General features: G+C 41.7%; 1 protein-coding gene across 2 annotated transcripts in view; it reads left to right on the forward strand.

Moving 5' to 3' along the window:
* Nucleotides 1–1329: 1329 nt before the first annotated feature.
* The window catches only part of chrm1.S (cholinergic receptor, muscarinic 1 S homeolog), a 56391-nt gene continuing 45892 nt past the window's right edge, over nt 1330–11828 (forward strand). Inside the window, exon 1 of one of the 2 annotated variants that reach the window (XM_018260081.2) lies at nt 1330–1620. The gene's annotated coding sequence lies outside the window, so the exon portion shown is untranslated. The remainder of the gene's footprint in view (nt 1621–11828) is intronic. The other variant, XM_041560794.1, reaches the window with a different exon arrangement.

Genomic DNA, 11828 nt, shown 5'->3' on the forward strand with positions numbered 1-11828 from the left:
GACAGATGATAGTAAGCTTGCTGGCTAGTAATCTGCTTGATACTGCTCTGTATTGGAGGGACAGAAGTCTGCAGGGATTTGAGGGACATTTAGCTTAGGTAGCTTTGCTGGCTAGTAATCTACTGTTCTCTTTAAACAACTGCCATACGTTGACCTTGTAGGCATTGTTTGCCCAGTTTTTTTGGACGCAGCCACTGAAGCACAGTTGCCAGAAAAAATATGCCATATAAATGCTGAAAATAGTCATTTTTCGCCATACGTTGACCTTGTAGACATTGTTTGCCCAGTTTTTTTTGGACGCAGCCACTGAAGATATTTAGACAGAATGTGAACAAGGTCACACAGCTCGATGGCGGGTTGAAGAAAACAGTGTGCAAATAATGCCTACAGGGCAAATAATGCCTAAAAGGTCAACTTATACACTACTACAGCGGTAGTAAAATAAAAAAAGTAAAATAAAAAAAAATGAATATTAAAAAAAAAAAATTAAAGTTGGTGCTGCTGAACTACTAGGAGCAGCAGATTAGCACACCAGTCCCACTCCCCAACACTGCTAGACTAATAGCACTGGGCTCTTATAGTAGTAGTAGTAGTAGTAGTAGTAAAACAACAAAAAAATAAATAAAAGCAGTCCTTACAAGGACTACTGTTATTGCAGCAGTCAGCAGATGAGATCAGAAGCAGGACAGCTGCCCACTGCAGCTACATACAGAGCACTGCAGTAGAAGGTAGATTACTAGCCAGCAAAGCTACCTAAGCTTAAATGTCCTCAAACCCTGCAGACTTCTGTCCCTCCAATAACAGAGCAGTATCAAAACGATTACTAGCCAGCAAACTTTCAACTGTCCCTGAAATCACTAACAGGCAGCAGCTCTCTCCCTACACTATCTCTTCAGCACACACAGGCAGAGTGAAAAAAACGCTGCAGGGCTTCGGTTTTTATAGGGAAGGGGAGTGGTCCAGGGGAGAGCTTCCTGATTGGCTGCCATGTACCTGCTGGTCTGGGGTGAGAGGGCAAAAAAAAGCGCCAACAATGGCGAACCCAAAATGGCGAACGTCGCGCGACGTTCGCGAACTTCCGGCGAGCGCGAACACCCGATGTTCGCGCGAACAAGTTCGCCGGCGAACAGTTCGCGACATCTCTACCGGTCTGTACAGCTGACGAGGAATTGAATCTTCTGCTTCCAATTTAGTTGCTCTGGGCCAACAACTCCGCTGTGTCTGTGAATCAAAATGGTAAAGGAACACTGTAACCACAACCTGGAATAAAAGTTTTGCCGAGAATCTGCTGGAGTTCTCCTTCCTTTACTGTTTTGATTTACTGACCATTTCTATGATGTAAAGGAAAATGGAAAAGTTAAATTTTGCTTCAAAAAATTCTCCAGCATCTTTCAACGAATTCGAGGTGGAGATGTAGCTTGCGTTTTCGGCCACAAGAGAGCAGATGCGCAGCAGCAGATGTCTCTGAAAGTGGAGCTGTATAGAGAGCGCGGGCAGCGGAGAACAGACCAATCTTTTTAGCTCCAGGAGGAGCAGGGAGTAGCCTCAGTCACACACACAGGACTATGGGAGCACCGGCAGCTCACATGGGATTTTAAGCCTGGGCTGGTGAAGGTAAAGGTAAGTCCCTCTGGGATTTTTATTACTTGGATTCCAGTGATCAGGGGCTGATTTCTTGGCTTCTGTATATAGTGTTTTGTGTTGTGTCTGGGGAGCTGTTGGGAGAACCCAGGGCTCAACCTCAAGGAATCCGACCAATGAGTCTCTTCTTGTGATCTAATAAATATGGGAGGTCAGTGGAGAGGTGACTTATTGTGATGCCATTGAGGACAATTATATAGTTACAGTGGGGTGTTTATTGCCCCTGTGAGGTGCTGATGATGATGATGATAGTGCTTGAGTGAGTGCCATAACCCCACTAGGTTCCCTTATTGACCCCCAATAAGCATCTGAACATAGAGCAGCATTAAAGGAACAGTTCAGTATAAAATAAAAACTGGGTAAATAAATAGACTGTGCAAAATAATAAAATGTATCTAATATAGTTAGTTAGGCAAAAATGTAACGTATAAAGGCTGGAGTGAGTGGATGTGTAACATAATAGCCAGAACACTACTTCCTGCTTTTCAGCTCTCTAACTCTGAGTTAGTCATTGACTATAAGGGGGGCCACATGGGACATAACTGTTCAGTGAGTTTGTAATTGATCCTCAGCATTCAGCTCAGATTCAAAAGCAACAGATATGTCCCATGTGGCCCCCCTCAAGTCACTGATTGGTTACTGCCTGGTAACCAATCAGTGGAAAGCAAGAGAGCTGAAAAGCAGGAAGTAGTGTTCTGGCTATTATGTTACACATCCACTCACTCCAGCCTTTATACATTACATTTTTGCCTAACTAACTATATTAGATACATTTTTATAAAAAGAAAATATCTATTTATCCAGTTTTTATTTTTATACTGAACAATTCCTTTAAGGGCAGTGGCACACGGGGCTACTTGGGGAGATTAGCCGTCTAGCGTCAAATCTCCTCTTCTTCGGGTGACTTATCTCCCACTTCAGAAAATGAAGCACTCCAGGTGCCATACCACTCGCGATTTACGTTCTAGCTGGTGGGAAGGCACTCTGATCGCTTCGTTTTTCTGAAGTCACCTGAAGTTGGATCACAAGGAAACTTTGGGCGATCCGAGTGCCAACACGACGGCGATTTAGATTCTAGCCGGCGGGAAGGCAGTTTGGGGAGATTAGTTGCCCGAAGAAGAAGTGATTAGTCGTTGGACAACTAAATCTCCTCGAATCTTCACGTGTGTCTCTGCCCTTATACTTGTATGGATGTCATTGGAAAGTCTCCTGAAGTTGTGCAACTTAGTCACCAGTTGGGATCAGACTGATGTTGGTGCAGAGCTGGAGTTAGTGCACAAAGTCTATTTGCTCTTAACCCCAAGTTTCAGAAGGGTCCCCTGGCAGCCTGTACCTAAAATTAAGAAGGATGTGTTATACTGTGGAACATTTGTTAAATATTTGTAGTGCATATATGAGGAATGTTCAGTTAGTAGCCCTGATAATCTACACCACCCTCATCTTCTTGCCTTCCTCACTATAAATGTACCCACTAAAAAGGGTGTATTACCCTAATATGACCCTCCTGTGCGGTGCCTGCTGAATGCATTGCTGCCCACTCTGGGGATAAGCAGATCAATATGTATTAGACAAGGCTTTTCCTGGCTAACGGGGATTCTAGATGCTAATTAATAGTGTGAGGACTGAGGAGCGGTGACACCGGGTGAGGTGGGTCGGAGGGAGATGCAGAGACAGATGCTCCTGGCAGGGGGTATGAGATCGGAGCTGCCGGGAGATGAGATGTGTCTGATTCTCGCTGATTTTAATGATAGCTTCCGAGTCTGGGTCCTTCTGATACTGGGAGAATTGTTCAGCAATTCAAGGAACCTTATTTATAGTGATCAAGAATAGATTCTGTAAATGTGAACTATTTCTATGTTTTTAAATAAACTGAAACCCATATCCAGAAACCTGTTATCTAGAAAGCTCCAAATTACGGAAAGGCTGTCTCCCATAGACTCCATTATAATCAAATAATCCAAATTTTTTTAAATGATTCCCTTTTTCTGTGTAATAATAAAACAGTCGCTTGTACTTGATCCCAACTAAGATATAATTAATCCTTATTGGAAGCAAAACCAGCCTATTGGCTTTATTTCATGTTTATATGATTTTCTAGTAGACATAAGGTATGAAGATCCAAATTATGGAAAGATCCATTATCCAGAAACCCCCAGGTCCCGAGCCTTCTGGATAACAGGTCCCATACCTGTATATATATATATATATATATATATATATATATAAGAAATACTACATAAGAAATGTATTATTGGATAAGGCTGATCATTTTTATCATATTTCCTAGTATTTGACCACTAGGGGCAGAGTTTCACTGGACTAAAAATTTTGATAAATTATGTTATTTCTGTAGAAAATGCAATGTCTGAGTGTTTCCCAGGCATTTCAGTGAACAAAGAGGGGAACTATGACTGGGTTAGATCCTTACAGCTTCCCCTGTGATCTAAGCAAAGTCTGTTTGACTTTCTGTACCCCAGGCAGAGGCAAATAGATTGAAAGCTCTGTGGAACAGAAGGAATCTGAGTACAATGCTGGGCAGTGTACAGGTATAATATTGATTTAATAAAATGTCATACAAGGAACTGTTATATCACGGATATGGACATAAAGGAAATGAAAGTGAAATAAAACAGGGATATAAGAATGGGAGTAAATGAGGCCATTGGAGCTAGGAGAGGTGTAGATGTTGAAACAGGGAAGCCTAAGGAAGGATTTCTATCAATAATAAGTGTAGAATCTTGCATATTCCATAAATAATGCTCCACTGAAAATATTTGAAAACTTTGGGACCTGCCTCAAATACAGTAAAAATGCATAACATAAATCACCAGCACAGATATTATGTAAATAGGAAACTCTAATAAAAGAAGCAGTTTGCACCAAATCTAGTAGAACATGGCAACCAATGAGATGATTGCTTTCTAAGTGGCGAGCAGTAAATGCCACCTTCTGATTGTTTGCTGGGGGTCAGTAGATGATGTAACCTCTGACACTTTTATTTCATTATCATTAAACAATCCACTTGTGACCTCTAGGGATGTAGCGAACTGCCGTTTATGTGTTCGCGAACGCCGGCAAAAAATGCGAACAGTTCGCGAACTTCGAACACCCGCAAAATCGTTCGATTCGAACGATCGAAGGATTTTAATCGTTCGATCGAACGATTTTCATTCGAATCGAACGATCGAAGCCATTCTATCGAATGATTTCATTCAATCGAATGGCTTCGATCGTTCGATTCGAACGAAAATCCTTCGATTTTAGCGGTCGAAGGAATCGAATGGTCGAATGGTCGAACGATTTTTGTTCGAATCAAACGCAAACTCATATTGGCGAACGTCGCGCGACGTTCGCGAACATTCGGCGGACGCGAACAGTCGAAGTTCGCGCGAACTAGTTCGCCGGCGAACAGTTCGCTACATCCCTAGTGACCTCACCACATTTTTAAATCCACTCCTGTCCCATGAGAAAACAATGACTTGCGGAGCCATATATGCTCAGATTGGGCCAGGCAGTTTGACTATATTGATATTAATCAATACATTAATAATAGGTAATTGACTGCAATGCCATCAGGGCATGATGGTTTAATGACAGTAAAAATTCTGCAAAATAATTCCTTGCCAGAATATTTGGGAAATCGAGATATAGTAGGCCTAGATCACAGATAGCAACCCTATCCTCCGTACCATTTTCCTATTGTTAAATAAGATTACCTTTGCTGGCAGAAATGTATGATATTTCATTGTAGAGTCAATGAGCAAATGGAAGGGCTGCTGTTATGGAAGGGCATAAGTGGGGCTCAAGGCAGACAACTTCTCAACAATGGAGACTTTAACAGAAACAGAAACTGCATATTTTGCCAACTTTATCATAGAGAAAACCAATAGTCCATTGGATAGATCCAGAGAAAATATAGAGCTACCAGGCCCATCTTTATATTCCACCACATTTAGGTCCTGATTGTCTCTTGTTGCTGGTCATTCAGTCTACGTTCTGTATTTGGATTTCTTTGCCCTATACAGTATGCATTGATTGAGACCCACTCCCTCCCAGTACTTGTAGTGTCGTAAGCCTGACTTATGTCACCTTTGATATCAAGTGTGGTTGCATTAAGCAGTTTTTGGCCCAGAACTGGAATATAGATTGAGCCCTTTAGGTAAGAGGTCTCCAAACTGTTGCTGCCCCTCTTGGCAATGGATGGGACATACAGCCTAAAAGACCATTAGGGTGAAATTTGGATTCATTTCCTAGAGGACCAAAGGCCAAAAGTATGAGTTGTTATTGGATACTCACCCATTGTGGTATGAGTAGGGAGGCAAGCATTGGATAAATAGTGGGATATGTAGCAGTTCTGTATTGATAGCTGCCCTTACATCACTTTCTCCTGTGACACCGCAAGAGTAGTTGCCTTCAGAAGAGAAAGCCTATAATAACAAATACAGGTATGAGTAAACATCACCACGCCTCTGCACAACTCTACTGCATGTGCTCTGGGGTTTTGTGTTGTTTCAAATTTTAGCAGGCTGGGTAAAGTAAATTTACTATGTGCGGACCAACATCCTGGTCAGGAGTCCGTGAACTGCAACTAGAAGCATCAGGAGACGAGGAAACTAGGGGGAAAGGTATTTCCTCCAACTGTAGAAATGCAGCCGCTTGCTCTTCTGGAATTGATTTCCTTATTTACAATACTTTTAATGGAATGTCCCATTTGTATATGAGATCATTTAATTTCTCCTTCCATTAACAGTAACTCTGTTTCCCAGCTGCCCCCAGTCATGTGACTTGTGCTCTGATAAACTTCAGTCTCTCTTTACTGCTGTACTGCAAGTTGTAGTGATATCACCCCCTCCCTTTACCCCCAGCAGCCTAACAACAGAACAATGGGAAGGTAACCAGATAGCAGCTCCCTAACACAAGATAACAGCTGCCTGGTAGATCTAAGAACAACACTCAATAGTAAAATCCAGGTCCCACTGAGACACATTCAGTTACATTGAGTAGGAGAAACAATCGATTATCTGAAAGCCGTTCCCTAACACAAGATAACAGCTGCCTGGTAGATCTAAGAACAGCACTCAATAGTAAAATCCAGGTCCCACTGAGACACATTCAGTTACATTGAGTAGGAGAAACAACAGGCTGCCAGAAAGCAGTTCCATCCTAAAGTGCTGGCTCTTTCTGAAATCACATGACCAGGCAAAATGACCTGAGATGCACCTACACACCAATATTACAACTAAATACACTTGCTGCTTCAGGAATGACATTTTATATTGTACAGTCAATTATTTGCAGTGTAAACAGTGTCATTTAGAAATAAAAACTACACCATAAAAATCATGATGGAATCCCTTTAAAATCCGAAAATACCTCATTATTTTCTGAAATTTTCTCCGACCAAATCCACACAGTTTTTATCCCCCTTATTTATCAATAATTTTTCTAAAAACCTCCTGTGCGGAAAAGAACTCGAAAAAATCGGAATCATATAAATTTTTTGGAAAACCACAAATTCTTTGGATTATTGCATGAAACCCAGCCCAGATCAGGATATCTTCGGGATTTCTCCCATTGACTTCTACATGACTTAGGCAGGTCTGAGATGGAGTACTTTTTTCGGACTTTTCACACCCTTCGAGGTTTAATAAATTCTGAAAAATGTGAGGTTTTTTTCCACTAACAATTTGGATTTTATAGTAAAAAAACCCTCTAATTTTTGAGTTTTTGGCATTCGGACTTTAAGGGCTCTTACTCATGAGCGTTTTTACCTGCGCTCCCCTGCGTTCCGTTTTTTGGCGTTCAGCTGCAGGAGAGCACAGGGAAAGACGCATTTTATTTTTTCAAATGGGGCTGTACTCACACAGGCGCATGTAGGCGCCAAACGCAGGTTGAGACGCAACATGCTGCATTTTTCCTGCGTTCGGCGCCTACATGCACCTGTGTGAGTACAGCCCCATTTGAAAAAATGAAATGCGTCTATTCCTGCGCTCCCTGTGGCTGAACGCCGGGGAGCGCAGGTAAAAACGCTCATGAGTAAGAGCACTAATAAATAAGCCCCTGAGTGTGTGTTGTTGGCGTTAATGAGAAGACCAGGCTCTGTAGCTGGTTGTGGAGTGCAGTTTGTGTAGAGTAAGTGGGGGTCTATTAACTCTATATAGTGATGGGCGAAATTCTCCCGTCTCGCTTTGCCGAAAAAATAGTGAAACGGCAAAAAATTCACGAAAAAATAGTGAAACTTGAAAATTGCGCTGGCGTCAATTTTGGCCGCACGTCTGAAAAGTTTTGATGCTGGCTTTAAAGTCAATGGTCTGAATAGTGTTGTCGCACAACGATTTTGACTTCATCGACTTTCCGGACGCGCGTCCAAAATTAATGGACGCCGGCGAGTTTATTCGTCCGTCAATAACTCTGCAGTTATGTGGCTGTGTCATTTTCCTCTTCAGTTTTAGGAATAGAGTAAAGTCACTCTATAGATTTATTGACGTGTGCAAGAATTCTAGCGTGTGCTGTTGGGTTGAGCCTCGGGATTAGTAGTGTGTGTGTTAGTGCTGCTCTCTGTAATGCCATGAATATTAGTGAGGTCGGAGTGATATCACAATGGTTGGGGCTGCCATGGTTCCTGGAGACGTGTATAGGAATAGCACGTACCGCTTTAATGGCGGGTGGAATTGCATTGGCTTCAATACAAAATGTCACGGCAGGATTTTATTCCATAAACAAAGTTCGATACTAAACATACTTGACCCTATTTGCTGAGAAGGTGCACGAGCCCTGCCAGTACAGCAGGGGATTGTGGGCCACCGACACGCCCAGGATGGATGTCAGAAACTGACAGATGGGGACGCAGGGCTACAGACTGGGGCTGACATTAGAGAGTAAGCTGTGTGTTAACATTAGGATTAACTTCCACCCCAGCCTTGGTTTCACTCCTGCCTCTTATGTGCTCTGTGTATGCCTGAAAGGACTGTGTATATATCTGGGAACCCCCCCCCGCCTGCTTCTGATAAATGTTTGGCAGTTGCAGAGATTGTTCCCTATGGCCGTCGGGAGATGTAGTTCAGCAAAATCCTACTGAGCCTTACAAAATATTAGGGATGCACCGAATCCAGGATTCGGCCTTTTTCAGCAGGATTCGGATTCGGCCAAATCCTTCTGCCCGACCGAACCGAATCCGAATCCTAATTTGCATATGCAAATTAGGGGTGGGATGGAAATCACGTGACTTTTTGTCACAAAACAAGGAAGTGAAAACATTTTCCCCTTCCCACCCCTAATTTGCATATGCAAATTAGGATTCGGATTCGGTTCGGCCGGGCAGAAGAATTTGGCCGAAATCCTGCTGAAATATCACCATCATAGCGGCTGAGTGTTATTTGCATATTGTGATTATTGCCCAGGTTGAGTAGATCCGGTTATCGATGCAACGGTTACTGTTTATGTTAGATGATGGGATCTTTAGTATGATGTAGAGAGGGATATTCTGAGACAATTTGCAATTGGGTTCCATTTTTTACTATTTGTGGTTTTTAAACTATTTAGCTTTTTATTCAGCAGCTCTCCAGTTTTGTAATTTCAGCAATCTAGTTGCTAGGCTTCAAATTACCCTAGCAACCATGCATCAATCTGAATAAGACACTGGAATATAAATAGAAGCGGGCCTGAATAGAAAGATGAGTAATACAAATTAGCAATAATGATAAATGTGTATCTATAAAGACGATTTGCTTTTTTAGAAGGGGTCAGCGACCCCCATTTGAAAGCAGCAGAGTGTCAGAAGAAAAAGGCAAATAATTATAAACCTATAAAAAATAAATAATGCTCTCCTGCTGATCTGTCTGACTACTTTGCTGAGCTGTCTGACTACTGTTACTTTGTATCAACACCTGTCCTCAGCCTGCACCTCCAAACCCCATAATTCCCTGCACATGTGATTTCAATAAGGAAAGGAACATCCCAGTGCAATGCATTGTGGGTTATGTAGTTCCTCCTTCCCTGCCAGGATTTCAAATGATGCAGAAAGAGAAGAACTGTTACACAGCTGGATTTCAGCATAGAAAATGCCATTTATTCAGACTTTTTGAAGAAACAGGTAACTGTGATGGGGATATTAGGGGTTTCTGTGGCCTCTTTATCAAAATTTGGTTTGGAAGCCGGAGTTCCCCTTTAATGAGACCTTGTGTTTTTAAAAGAAATGTTTAGTGTGATGAAGAGAGTGCTATTCTCTGACAATTTTCAGTTGATTTTTATTTTTTGTGGCTTTCAAATTTAAAATTTATTTAGCTTTTTAAAAATTCAGCAGCTCTCCAGTTTAAAATTTCAGAAATCTGGTTGCCAGGGTCTACATCACCCTAGCAACCATACATTGATTTAAATATGAGACTGGAATATGAATAGGAGAGGCCTGACTTGTAAGATGAGGAATAAAAAGTAACAATACATTTGAAGCCTTACTGAGCATTTGTTTTTAGATGGGGTCAGTGACCCCCATTGGAAAGCTGGAAAGAGTCAGAAGAAGACAAATAATTCAACTTTTTAAAACAAAGAAGACCCGTTGAAAAGTTGCTTAGAATAAGCCATTTAATGTTTACTTAAAAATACAAGCAGGAATCATTCTATACAGCGAGACTTCTTTTTAGCTTCTTTACTAGTGATGGACAAATAAATTTCCCTGGCGCGAATTTGCAGCGAATTTCCACGTTTCGCCACCGGCAAATAAATTGATGAAACTCCCGCGAATAATCGCCAGCGAAAAATTTTGGACACGCGCATTGACTTTAACACCGGCATCAAAATTTACTTGGCCGTCAATTTTCAAGTTTCGATAATTTTTCGCCGTTTCGCGGGAAATTCGGAAACGGCGTGAAATTTGCCCATCACTATTCTTTACATGTAAAACCCACCCTAGAATATAGATAGTAAGAGTGCCTCTAGTGGCAGAGCAATTGTTTATGTTTACCAAGCAGTCACATTATTCTCGAAACTAGTGATGGGCGAATTTGGGGCGTTTAGTCGAAAAATTAGCGAATTTCCTGCGAGACTGAGAAAATATTACGAAAAGCCGTCGGCGTCTCGTTTTTGACGCGGCGCAAATTTGCGGCAGTTTCGCGAATTTATTTGCCAGCGAATTCGTGCCTGGCGAATAAATTTGCAGATCCCTAGAGGCAACGACTATATGTTACACAGTGGCTGGTGACTATGTGAATATTGAGCTTTTTCTCACTTTCTCACTGTTCCTCTGAAGACTAAAATTACACATATTTTTTTCCACTCCCATTCATATTTCTCCCGGCCAAAAATAATCCTGGTTTCATAATGAGCCTTTATACGGCAGGTTTTTTTTTTGTCTTCGCTTGCAGAAACCGCTTTCCAAATTTGGGATCCCTGGATTAGTTCCCATTTATTCTCGCAAGCCGTAATGATGTTGGTTCTAGTACAGCCCCGACTGTGATAAAACAACTTTTTAATCTGGAGAGAAAAATCTGTAATATTATGTCAGTGCTTAAAGGGGTGGGACATCTTTAAAGGGATACTGTCATCGGAAAAAATGTTTTTTTCAAAATGAATCAGTTAATAGTGCTGCTCCAGCAGAATTCTGCACTGAAATCCATTTCTCAAAAGAGCAAACAGATTTTTTTATATTCAATTTTGAAATCTGACATGGGGCTAGACATTTTGTCAATTTCCCAGCTGCCCCTGGTCATGTGACTTGTGCCTGCACTTCAGGAGAGAAATACTTTCTGGCAGGCTGCTGTTTTTCCTTTTCAATGGAAACAAGTCACATGACCAGCTGCCCCTGGTCATGTGACTTGTGCCTGCACTTCAGGAGAGAAATACTTTCTGGCAGGCTGCTGTTTTTCCTTTTCAATGTAACTGAATGTGTCTCAGTGGGACATGGGTTTTTACTATTGAGTGCTGTACTTAGATCTACCAGGCAGCTGTTATCTTGTGTTAGGGAGCTGCTATCTGGTTACCTTCCCATTGTTCTGTTGTTTGGCTGCTGGGGGGGGAAAGGGAGGGGGTGATATCACTCTAACTTGCAGTACAGCAGTAAAGAGTGATTGAAGTTTATCAGAGCACAAGTCACATGACTTGGGGCAGCTGGGAATTTGACAAAATGTCTAGCCCCATGTCAGATTTCAAAATTGAATATAAAAAAATCTGTTTGCTCTTTTGAGAAATGGATT

Source organism: Xenopus laevis, chromosome 4S, assembly GCF_017654675.1.
Source record: "Xenopus laevis strain J_2021 chromosome 4S, Xenopus_laevis_v10.1, whole genome shotgun sequence".
Classification (NCBI taxonomy): Eukaryota; Metazoa; Chordata; class Amphibia; order Anura; family Pipidae; genus Xenopus; species Xenopus laevis.